Source organism: Papaver somniferum, chromosome 7, assembly GCF_003573695.1.
Source record: "Papaver somniferum cultivar HN1 chromosome 7, ASM357369v1, whole genome shotgun sequence".
NCBI lineage: Eukaryota > Viridiplantae > Streptophyta > Magnoliopsida > Ranunculales > Papaveraceae > Papaver > Papaver somniferum.
Window position 1 is genome coordinate 256,292,239 of NC_039364.1, and position 12,076 is coordinate 256,304,314.

General features: G+C 35.9%; 1 long non-coding RNA gene across 4 annotated transcripts; it reads left to right on the forward strand.

The window, feature by feature from the left end:
• The first annotated feature begins 2,721 nt into the window (after window positions 1-2,721).
• Window positions 2,722-5,490, forward strand: LOC113293665. Of its 4 annotated transcripts, XR_003332441.1 has the most exons (5): window positions 2,722-3,036; window positions 3,417-3,532; window positions 4,401-4,556; window positions 4,684-5,134; window positions 5,237-5,490. It is a non-coding gene; the product is annotated as an uncharacterized LOC113293665 (long non-coding RNA). The 4 variants fall into 4 exon arrangements; XR_003332443.1 differs by having other exon boundaries at window positions 3,417-3,560; window positions 4,684-5,490; XR_003332440.1 differs by having other exon boundaries at window positions 4,684-5,490.
• Window positions 5,491-12,076: the final 6,586 nt, after the last annotated feature.

A 12,076-nucleotide genomic window follows, 5' to 3' on the forward strand; every position in this document is an offset into this window, starting at 1 on the left:
CGAGTTTGCGTCCAAAGTTCCGGAATCCATTGTTGATTACGTTATCAACCTTCACTTGAATTTCCTTGCTACTGCACTTCCTTTAACACCGTACACATAGTTCTTTTGATGATTTTGAATCATCTATTTCTAAGATTCAATGTACACATCATTTAACTGACATGTCACATGGAGTAAATTATCCTCGATAATTTCCCTCCTATTTCTTAGTTCCAGCCCACATACAACCGTGCCTTCTAGTACAACTTAGTTGGTAAACCAACCTTTTTCCTGTTTCAAGAACACTTTCTTTGGCTCATATTAGACCCGTAAGATGAATTTTCCAGGATTAATAATCTTACGGTCCATTCTTGTACTAGATATATCCTCCCCCACATCTTCCTGAAAATGCTAGCTTGATGAAAATCGTTCTTCAGGTGCAACTTCTAAAGCACCTTCAGCGCATTTCCTCCGAGTCTCCGACTGTACACCATCCCAATTCTTCCAATATACGAAGAGACTTCCTGTCTTTTCGTAAGTGGTCTTTATGGGATCTTGCAGAGAGCATTAGATATATAAGTTATAATAACGTTTAAGCCCATCAATCCAATGAATTACGCTAAGCAAAACCTTTTGCCTCTTGACCTGCCCTCTAAACCTCGGACACTAAATTGATCTTAATTTATAAGATTAAACACAGTGCGCAAACATTTCCGGATTGAAATTAGCCAACAGAAACCCCCACAGTTTGGAGAGACTGTACTAAAATGCTTAAAAAGAAATCAACGGTATGATTTCCTATAATCGAATGGCATTTAATCTTGATGTTACACTTCAAATTTTGACATAAAATGTTACAGATAAACATTTAGATTCATATCCATGTTTGAAATGGTACATCTCAATTAGCCTGCGCCACCAAAACTTGTGTATACTTGTCATGTACAAGTGGTTTTTTCAAGTTTTGGTAGTGAATGTCTCGGACGTTACAAACAGAGTATTTGTTTTTCCTTGAAAATAAACATTCAAACATTCTTCTCATAGAACGTAAATTCCTGGCAACTTAGAATGAAGGAAAGTTCAAGTTGCAATCTCTTACGCACTTCATCGCTTCTCCTGAATGCAAATCTGGAATTCCAAATCCAGAAATTCAGAGAATATGAAGGGTGTCAGCAGCACTTCTTATTGCCATGGAAAGAAAATCTGGAGAGAGAATTCCTTTTATTGCACAAAATGCTGGGGTATAGATCATTTGCGATTCTACTGTTCTCGCGCTTCTTCGCCAACTACCAATAAAATGGTGATTTAGTAGATTCTCATAAAGTGCCTATGCATTTTCTTGCCAGCAAAAACTACTATTCACCGATGCCTATTCTCCGTTAAGTGCATGGTGACGCTTCGCATAAAAGGGCAACCATTCCAGTAGAAAATGCCGTTATACTAACTCGAATTGTAATTCAAGACTTAACGCGTTCATAATTTAAAATGAACCAGGACATTAGATAAGCACTGTTCCGCTAAAGTGATCTAGATTCGCACGGCATCCCAAGATTTTTTGAACAATCCAAATGTGGTAGAACCAATATCTACATACCCATCTTTATTGTTTCAAAATTATTAGATACAAAAGCCATGCAACCACACTAACCCTTGAACAGCATGTGCAGCAACGCACAAAAGTATCCAAGATAAGAAATTGGATATATATAGTTGATCAATGAATCAAACAGAGAATGATCCTAACAAATGTAACAAGTATAGCACGAATCATATGATCAAAGGATACTAACCGTTTATGGTATTATTTTATGCAACAACTAAGTGCTGCAAGATGGAGACTACGGGTGCGACTTCGGTCAGAAATGAATATGTTCTTAACGGAACAGATATGACTAGTAACTACGCCATTGATCAACCATTCACGAGAGTCTCCTTCCAAATTAACTTTCTATATGACTGCCGTACAACTTTTGGGATCCATTGTTAACTGCACCTGGGCGTCAATATTTTGAAATACTGAAGACGAAAACGTTAGAGAGTACTACAGGAAAATTAAATCAACAAGCAATCCTTTACTGTGTCGCAACTTCAGGAAAAACGAATCAACATACACAGTGTCTCTACGAAGACGGGTATACCACAAACGGGGTTGTCGGTTACACACAACCACGGCGCGTTGCAGCAATAACTGTTGTGAAGAGAGTCAGTGAAGATATGGGAACTGAGCTTGGTGATATAGTCGGTTATGCTATTCGGTTCGATGACATGACAGGTCCAAATATCATGATAAAGTACATAACTGACGGAGTACTTCTATGAGAGACGCCAAAATATTCTGATCTCGCTAAGTACAGCGTCACAGTCATGGATGAAGCATTTGAATTGAAGATCTCTGAATACGGATGTGCTATTTGGAACTTTGCCGCCGCCGCCACAAACCCCGCTGTTTTTTCACCTCGAACATCATCATCATCATTATCATCACCTCCATCCTTTTTACCGGGAGTTATACCCCCGGTAGGTTTTACACCAAATTCGGTAATTTGTGACACTGAATTGTTACACTAATGAGTATGATAGTGCTTATACTAATTATGTTACGCTTGAAATGTGTAACAATTCAAATATTGAAAAAAAAATTAAGTAAATAATATTTTCTTCTATATATATCAGAAAATATGTGAAAAATAAAAAGGTCTCCCACAATGTTTCCCCAACCATCCTTTTCTTCCTAGACTTGAACTGCACGCGTTTGAGATAAGAAACCAACCTCCTTCTCTTGCAACTCCAAGGTTTCTCCATCTCCCTCTATGTTTAATTAATCTCTCTCACCCTATATCTAGTCCTGTATTGATTATGAGAAAGGGTCCGTTAATTAGGTTTTTCTGGAAAAATTAAAGATTTACTTTGGGGATCTCATTTTTCTAGGGTTTATGATGTGCATAGAATTAATGTCGTTATGATTTTTAGCAGCAGCAACAACATAACAACCTCAGATGCTACATTTTATATGAATCAAAGGATCCTATGGTTGCTCATGAATCCATTGCGAAACAGGTAAATATGATTTCCCTCTTCTATTTGATGAATAGCAAGTAGTGCACATTACTTGGTTTAACTTCTCCTAAAAAGGTATCGTTAGATTTGGTGTTTTCTTTTAAGCGTCTTTTACAATAAAAAATCTCTATCTAAAAGCTATTGCAGATAAATTGTTTAATCTCCTAATGAATAGCAAGTAGTGCATATTACTTAGTTCCTAAGCTCCCGTCGAGCCAAAAAATAATTTAACTTGTTTGTGCATCAGTTGCTTGATAAACTGCCAAAGAAACATAATTACTCTATAGAGATTTTCTTAGTCAGACTATATATTCTATAGAAATGCTTATGGATATTGTCTGGTTTGATTTGAAAGTTGAGCATGGTTTCCGGTTTCTCAGGTATGTGGGAATGAGCAATACCATCACCAAGTACTCATTTACCTACAGAATTATGTGAGCATAGTAATTGGTCGGGCTGCAGATAGAGTGGTAAAGACATACCTCGTACCACCCAGGTGCATTGATGCTTACTAATCTACTAATGTATGTTCACTGTGGTTTGCTTTTTTGTTTAATGGATTGATTAATTATATGCATTTGTCGTTAGGTTGTCTAACAATTTCAAACATTTTATCAAAGTAGATAAATCTATAAGACTAGTGGAGAAAAATTCAGAAAAACTTTCTTCTCGTACAGGGGAACTTGTATGATTGCGTTACCCAAGAACAATGTTGTGGCTCTCAGTTTGATTCTTGCTAAAATGCTGTGGCTTTCAGTTTGATTCTTGCTAAAATGCTGTGTCTCTCGGTTTGATTCTTGCTAAATCCTGTATATCAAAGTCAAGTTAAACATATTTATGACTTTGCTAAATCTAGAAATGCTGAAGCAAATTTGAAAACAACATTTTAATTTCTCACCCATTTGGTGGTGAGAAACTAAAATCAATTATATCTGCATCTATTTTCCACATCAAACTCAATCCCAATTCATTTTCCTTAGTACTTATGCCAATTAAATTAGCAACTAATGAAATTTGTCACCACAACAGAGCTCCTAAAAATTTTGATTCAAAATCTTCATCTTCCTTAAAATTAACAAAGTATGAGAAAATCAGCGCAAAGAAAGTTTCAACATCTAGAACTGATTTACAATTACCATAATGTCCGAACATCTCAGTTCAGGCCTTGTGTCAGGTTTTCAGTTTGGTTATGTGTTTGTTTGACTTGACCATAATCCTGCTTTTGTTTCACTATGGGTCGATATTCTTTCTCTCTTATTACGTTTTCCATTTCTTGGTAATGTTGGACCCATACATGAGCATGATATATTTTCTGGCTTACATATGCTAAAGTTTAATCTCGGTCACTTATTACTTTGAACCAGGCGGTGAAGAAGGAAGAAAATAACTAGGTTGGTCTTCGGCTGCTGCTAATGATACTCGTAGGAGAGTCCTAGGCTCTCTGCCCAAGGTATAAACACAGGAATCCCGTCAAAGCAGACAAGTCCAGTAGCTAACGGTTGCTGTTACTAAAGATCGGTGTACGTATCTTTTTCACACTTTCTTCATATGTTATGTGAGTTTGTTATTTGCTGCTAGTCACTTAGAAAAGGTTTGTATACCGTCAGAGAAAGGCCATAACCTTAAGAATATCTATCTTTGTATCAGATTGATTATATATGCATAATTTTTGGAAGATACCCCAGATCATTCAACACGCAGAACAGAACAATAATAAATCGTAGTAACTATATGCATCACTTTCATGTGGAAGTGACTGAACCAGGAATATTTTAGCATTCTAGTGATTTGTAGTGCTTGATTGGAATCCTAGCTATTCTAGTTTCTTGGATATAACTTCCAAAGATATGTGAATATGCTGTAGAATGCGGAATGCCTATATTGTGCAAGATTGATTTTGGTTTATGATTAATTCCCAAGGAGCAGACCGTATAAATTGCTTGAAACTATTCAGTTATCTGGCTCAACTTTTTTGGGAAGATCTGGTGTTCATCAAGGCGTGCTGCTGTTTCCAGTAGCCGTGATGTGGTTGCTGGACTGAATCTGACCCATCTCGCCCTCGAACCACCAAAGGGGGCACTACGCAGCAAGGTATCAGGTACACCGCAACATAGAGCTTTGAATGTTCTTTTCTCAGATTCCGAGAGGACATTCTGGTAGGATGTTATCTAACTCGAAGACTCATGAGTCTACTCTGTAGGGCATGGAGTTTTCGAATTTCGATAATGATTAGAGGTTGCAGAATTAACTGCGCACTTTGTCATCTCTCTCTCTCTCTCAGTCTGTCTCTTCCCTGTAAATCAAAAACGGATGTACTGTTATTACGGCTGGAGTGTGTGATCATTATTTCCTTCAAGTTGTATTTCTGAGGGAAGTAGTGATCAGGAAAGCTAGGCACTGGTTGGGAGTAAACAAGAAGAATATATGTAGCTTTCCGTTGGGTGTTTTTTTTTTCACTTATTTTAGTTTCTCGACATGTATCTGTTCCTCTTGCTGCTAGGGTTTCTTTTAAGTTTTTATTTGTCTTTGACCTTTCATCAGTAAACCTAGCTATATGATTGTATGAACAAATGTCTAGCAGGATCACGATGTAGCAATTCATAGTAATTCTTTTGTGGGTTTGGAAGTTAAACGCTCTTTGAACACCGAAAGAAATAGTGGGTTACAATTTTCACCAAGAACTTTGGTTAGGCGCAGACCCAAAAAAAATAATATTCTTATTGTCAGACCCGCAATTAATTTTAGATACCGTGACACCCAAAATTATCCGAAATTATTGAGAATCAATACATAACTCGTTATGCATACTATTTTTTCAGGTATAACTCGTTATGTAGCCTAATTTTTCAGGGGGTATAATTGGCAACACAACTTGGATATAACAAATTTTATATCGTTGAAAATCTTTTTAAGAGAGCTACACAACGAGTACAAACACCAATATCAAATTTTTGTTTTTCACGAAAAAGTCGGAGGTGATCATCATTTTAGGGAAAAGTTTTGAAAACTGACTACATATTCATTTTGCAGCCTCCAAAACAGATGCATAACACATTATGCAGACGCATAACGAATTATGCAATCATTTTCTCGACTGCATAACAAAGTTATACATCTATAACGAGTTATGTAGCCATTGTATTGGTTGATTTTATGTATCCATTTTCTCGATGCATAAAAGATTATGCAACAATTTTCTCGATGCATAATGCATTATGCATCCATTTTCTCGACTGCATGATGCATTATGCATCAATTTTCAATTTCACACAAAATAACAAAGATTCCGGATAATGTGTTATGCATCCATTTTTTGACCGCATGACATGTTATGCACTCATAACAACATCATCTTCTTCTTCTTCGTCGTTGTTCATCATCCAAGCTCAAATAAGCTTTATTATTATTCCTTGTATTTTCTAAATCTCTAATTAACTTTTCTTCCTGTTCTACTTGATTGAAACAATTACAAAACCCTATCTCCATCTCAGATCCATCTTCTCAATCATAAAAAACAAACAAACGTATTCATACATCTTTCGGAAATAACAAACAACAAGATCTCGATTCATCTCATAACATCACCTCAAACCCTAATTTTCGATTTCATTCATCTATTGTTTCCAATCTTCTTGTGATTATATTGTCTATCAATATTATTGATCATAAGTCAGAGTTGGGAGGAAGAAAAGAAAAATAATTGAAGAAGAAATTCCCGTGAAGAAGAAGAAGATAAGATATCTTAGAAACCAAATTTTATAAATTGTGGGTTTGGGAAAAATTTTCTCACGAAAATTGGGTGCGCACGTGAACTTTTCCGCCCGAGGCCGAGTAATAGAAAATCCATTGTTTTTTTGTGTAGAAAATCTGTAGAATGGGTCTCCCTGTAGTTTTCACCATTTCACTGGCACCTTCCGAGGCCGAGTAATAGAAAATCCATTGTTTTTTTGTTTTATTTTTGGAGAATAAAGAAAAAACACCAACCGCAGGTAAATGGTTGTTCAGCTGGGAACCTTGGCTTTCAAAGAGGCTATATTTGGTACAAGGTTGTTCAAAAAGGCCGAGTCCAAGGCTATATTTGCGGTACATGGTTGTTCAGCTGGGAACCTCGACTTTCCAAAAGGTTTACAGTTTCTAAATCTTAGGTTTGCATGAATATCACATCATGACCTATATTTTGGAGTTGGACTGAATTTTCTGGTCTACCTCTAGTTTGATCGAGAATTGAATGTAGGATTTCGTCCACCTCTATATTTTGTATCGCCTACTTCTGAAGACGTTTGAGACTGGTGACTGATCACGCAATCCTAGTTGTTTTACATGTGTAAGGATTTGACTATCTAACGGAATTAGAGCATTAAAATAACTTAAAATAGAGGAGGGATCCCCTCACACCTTTATTATCACACTATATCACGTGTTGGGCATCATTTTTGCGAATAAAAACCAAACTGTAACAGATCTGAAGCTAATATTTTGGGGATACGTTCGTCTTACCAAGTTCAACATATCTACCAAAAATGAACGTATTCCGAGGCGTATAACACCACCATCTACTACTTTGAAAATGAGCCGTTCAAAATCAACGGATTTCTGACAGTCGAAATTAAGACCAGTAGATTGTGAGGTTTTATATTTCAGAATGTGCTCAATTCGACAGTTTTTGTAGTTGAAGCCTCAAGACATGTCTCCCTTTCATCCTTTTGGAGGCCTTAATGCACTTTATCCTCGGAAAGGCGCCAGTATCGCATATCGCTGCAAACCGCCAATAGTACCTATGAGTTAATATCTTAATAAAGGCATTCCGCATATTGCTGGATCCTAATCACCTTCATTACTTAAAAGATTTTGATTTCTGCACAGACTTTATCAAAGCATCACAATCTTCTTCTCTAAGTCTCTGCGTCTATTATTATGTTGTCTTAACCAAAAACTGATATAACCCTCAATAATTGAACAAATCACAGACGAAAGCCTTACAGTTACTGAGAGACGGAAACAAAGAACCAGAGAAACAAAACATAATGATTATAGTTGAGCACCAAAATCTGTATATATTCAAGTTAAAGATTCAGAAATGGGTTTCTAAATACAGGCCTTAAATGAGTTTCTATGGCGCACAATATATCTGGGGTCCTTGGTGATCAAAATTTTATAGAAACGGAGTATCCATACAATAAATTTTATGAAGCTAATTCATCACATAAATGAACAATTTCCAGAAGAAAAAGACCAAACTTTGGAGTGCAATTGTGGTGTAATTTTCCTTCAATTGTTAAATCTTAGGGCAATTAAACAGAAATATTAAAATAAAATCTGAATTTCATTATAAATTTCACAATAAGAAGTTAAAGAAAATCACAGATACACAAGAATTGTTCTTCTTTCATGAGCTTCAAAGATCACTTGGATTATCAAGTTCATAGTTTCAGGACTAATTTTCAATATCTATCTCCTTCAAGATTTCTTTATCTTCATCTATGGATCTTCCATATCATCTTTCCTTCAACTTTGACGGGATATAAAGACACATTTAGAGAATTGCAGGTAGCCATGAGAGGATAAGTCATTATGACATTAGAGCAAAGATGATTGTTTGTACTTTGTAAGTGAGGATTCCCACTCATAACCCTAATTTATGAGGCAAGTGGAAGAGATTTTTTTCCAAAGAGAGTTCTGGATTGAAGAAAGACTAAGATAGATCTAGTTTATGACTGCAAGCTTTAGGGAAGAAGTGAAAGAGGCAACCTTCGGTTAAGGAGATTTATATATGACTCGTATTAACCCTAGTTCTTCACTACGAGCTGACCCGGGCCAAAATCTGTAACTGAAACAATTCGGCCCGATAATAGCTGCTAACAAGCACCTTCCGTGGGCGAGTATCAAAGATCCATAAACGAGTCCAAGGCTGTATTTGCGGTTCATGGTTGTTCAGTTGGGACCGTTTTTAAATTTAAAGTATGCTGTTTGTGCCGAGGACTGAGAATTTGCAGGACACGATGTAACTTTTGGCAACAAATTTCTTTTGTTTTGCTTCTTCCATTTGGGAAATCTGGCTCCCTACCGCTCCTACATATGCAAAATGGATGAGCGTGCCTTGTTTTTATGGTTTTTGGTAACTTTATGTACCAAAAGTTCTCACTTCTCCACTGTATCAATCACATATGGGCAGCACTAGTTCGGGTCCGGTCAGTCAAACAACACGCTTCAGCTTTTGGATCATACAGGAGAATTAAAATGGAGGAGTACAAGTGAACTAAGATGGTCTTGTCGTCAGCTTGCATAATCAAATTATTACTGAAATATGAAGTACAGAATCATTAAACTGCAATTTAATCTTACTAAACTCGAAACATTTCAGATCGAAAATTCAAATTTATTTTCAATCTCAGACCGACTACAACTCACTATAAGAAAATGGGCATTTAGTGAAAAAAAAAATTTTCCATCGAATATTTTTTGTCAGCAAACATATTCACATGTGACGAATCGCAAAATTGCTAGTATAAATATTCTGTTTGCGACAAAAAAACTATTTGGTCTCTAGAATTGTCACAATTTCCTTTGTCGCCAATGATTTGTTCAGCGAGAATTTTGCAAGTCACAAATTTTACTTATATTGACAATGATAGAAACCGGTCGCAAAAAACATAATTTGTAACCATTATTTTGTTTTCTCGTTAAATATATATAGGGTGACAATATCCATCGGTCGCTAGTAAGTTTTGACTGTGACGGGATGAGACTTTGTCGCCATAGTGTTTTAGCGTCTAAAATACTTAACCACGATATAAATTTTAGGCGAGAAATAAAATATTAATGCTATCGTGATTTTTTTTCCACTGTAGGATCAGAATCTCGCACAGAAGAATATGCTTGCGAAATTATTAACAACACATCGCGAAAACATCGACATAACAGATGACATCAACTTAAACATGAGAAAAGTGTGATGATCTTGCGAAAATTAAGAATGTTGCGAATGTTACATTTGTAAGCTTGCAAAAATACCGCAAGCCAGATCCGAAATTAGGGGAAATGTTAGTTGTACATTAGCTGTCATCCACTATGTAAACACCTATATAAAGAGAAAGGCAAGAGAAAGAAAGAGGATAGATAATCAGAAAGAGAGACACACTTTAGGAGAGGATACATTCTGTAGAGAGAGAAAGTAGAATTGGTTGTATTATTATTATCTCCTTCTTCTTCCTCCTTCAAGAACCTAGAGCTCCAAATACTCATTGATGGAGTCTCCATGTAATCAAGATGTAATTACAAATAATCATAGTAAAACCTAACCCCGTGGATGTAGATCAAATTGATCGAACCACGTAAACCTTGTGTCTCTTTACAATTTTAGCATTCTTATCATCATTTTTATGTTTAGATCTACAAATTATTACAAGGGGTGTGTTGTAGGATTTCCTGCAACTACATCCACAAATAAGAATAGTCTCTAGAAACAAATTTACAGTGACTAAGTTTTAGACACAACAAAAATTTTCCGGTGACTAAATAATTTGTTGTTAGGAATACTTATATATTAGAGACAAAAGATAGTTGGCAGTAAAATATGAACAAAATTTAAGACACTAAAAAAAAGTATAGGTGACATATAAAATATTAATATTATGAATTTAGTTGCAAGATTAGCCTTCAACACAGAAAATTTTTAAATTCTTAAAGCTATCATAATTCAAAAGGTTTGTGGTTTTAGTCTTTCCAGTAAACTTTGCTTGCCATCTCATTTGGTTCTTCTCTCTCTCCATTAAGTTCTTTAACTAGATTATTGCAGTTGAATTCTTTGATGATATCTTGGTTTCCAAGAGAAATCCCCCAAACAAGTGCCTCCACAATTCCCATTTGGTGCAATCAACACATTTTGCTGCATATATGACTATAAGTTTTTGAAAGTTCTAGCCGTAGATTGCATGCTTCCTGGGTTAGGACGTGTTTTGTCGAAAATCTTCTTGCATCTAGCCTTCCAAATGTGCCAGAGAACTGAGGCACAAAAGGCAGGGTTAGTACTCCAATCAAGAATCCAATTTTTAACAGAAATGGGTATCAAGTATGAAAACAAGGGGTTGGCAGTGCTGGAAAACCAAACACTCCTTGAAAAAGAACATTGGAGAAAAGGATGCTTCATTGTCTCATCGTGGTAATCACAAAAGGTACAATTGTTAACTACCTTAGTGTATCTAGAAAGAATAGAGATAAGAGGGAGCACATTCTGAATACACTTGTAGATGAACAGTTGAACTCTAAGAGCAGTTTTGATATTCCAGACCTATCCCAAGATACGTTGCTATCATTAGATAAAGGTTTGAGATCGATAAAAGAGTATCACGACTTAGTACTAAATACTTCAGAATTTTCAGGATTCCATCTAACAGAGTCATTTTGTCCATATCTAATTCTAGTTACAGCCTTACTGTCTTAGCAATATCAAGAGTCAAAGTAGCAAAAACGAAACATTCCATGAGTTTGTGGAGTCATCAATAAGGTCACTGACAATAGTCGGAGAATAAGAGTTGGCACTTGTTTAGAACAAATAGAACAAAGAAGACATAACAAAATCCATTAAAGAAATATGAAGTGACTTGATAATAAATCAAGCCATTAAAGGGGGAAAAAACAACACTTCTAAAAAACCAACTAGACATTCATTGACATTACTGAACATGTTTAAAAGACCTGATACTCATAAAATACTAAACACACTAACAATGCAGAGTCACTCACTTAACAAACTGAAAAGGGACGCTTTTAAGCATTCACCTAAGCTAATCTCTTAATAAACTTCAAAGGTAGTGATTCTAGGAAAATAAAAAACTAAGCATCTTCGTGAATAGTATCCAAATCTGCATCAGCATTTGGATTACGAGCCAGTACTTGATTAAGGACATTTTGTCGAAAACTTGCAGCATCCTTTTTCATCTGTTGAACTTGGTCTTCGCACTGCTTTATTTTATCATCTTTCGTTGCAAGGAGGAGTAAAGGATTTATCCCTCCTGTAGCTTGTTGGTTCAAGAAGTTTCCA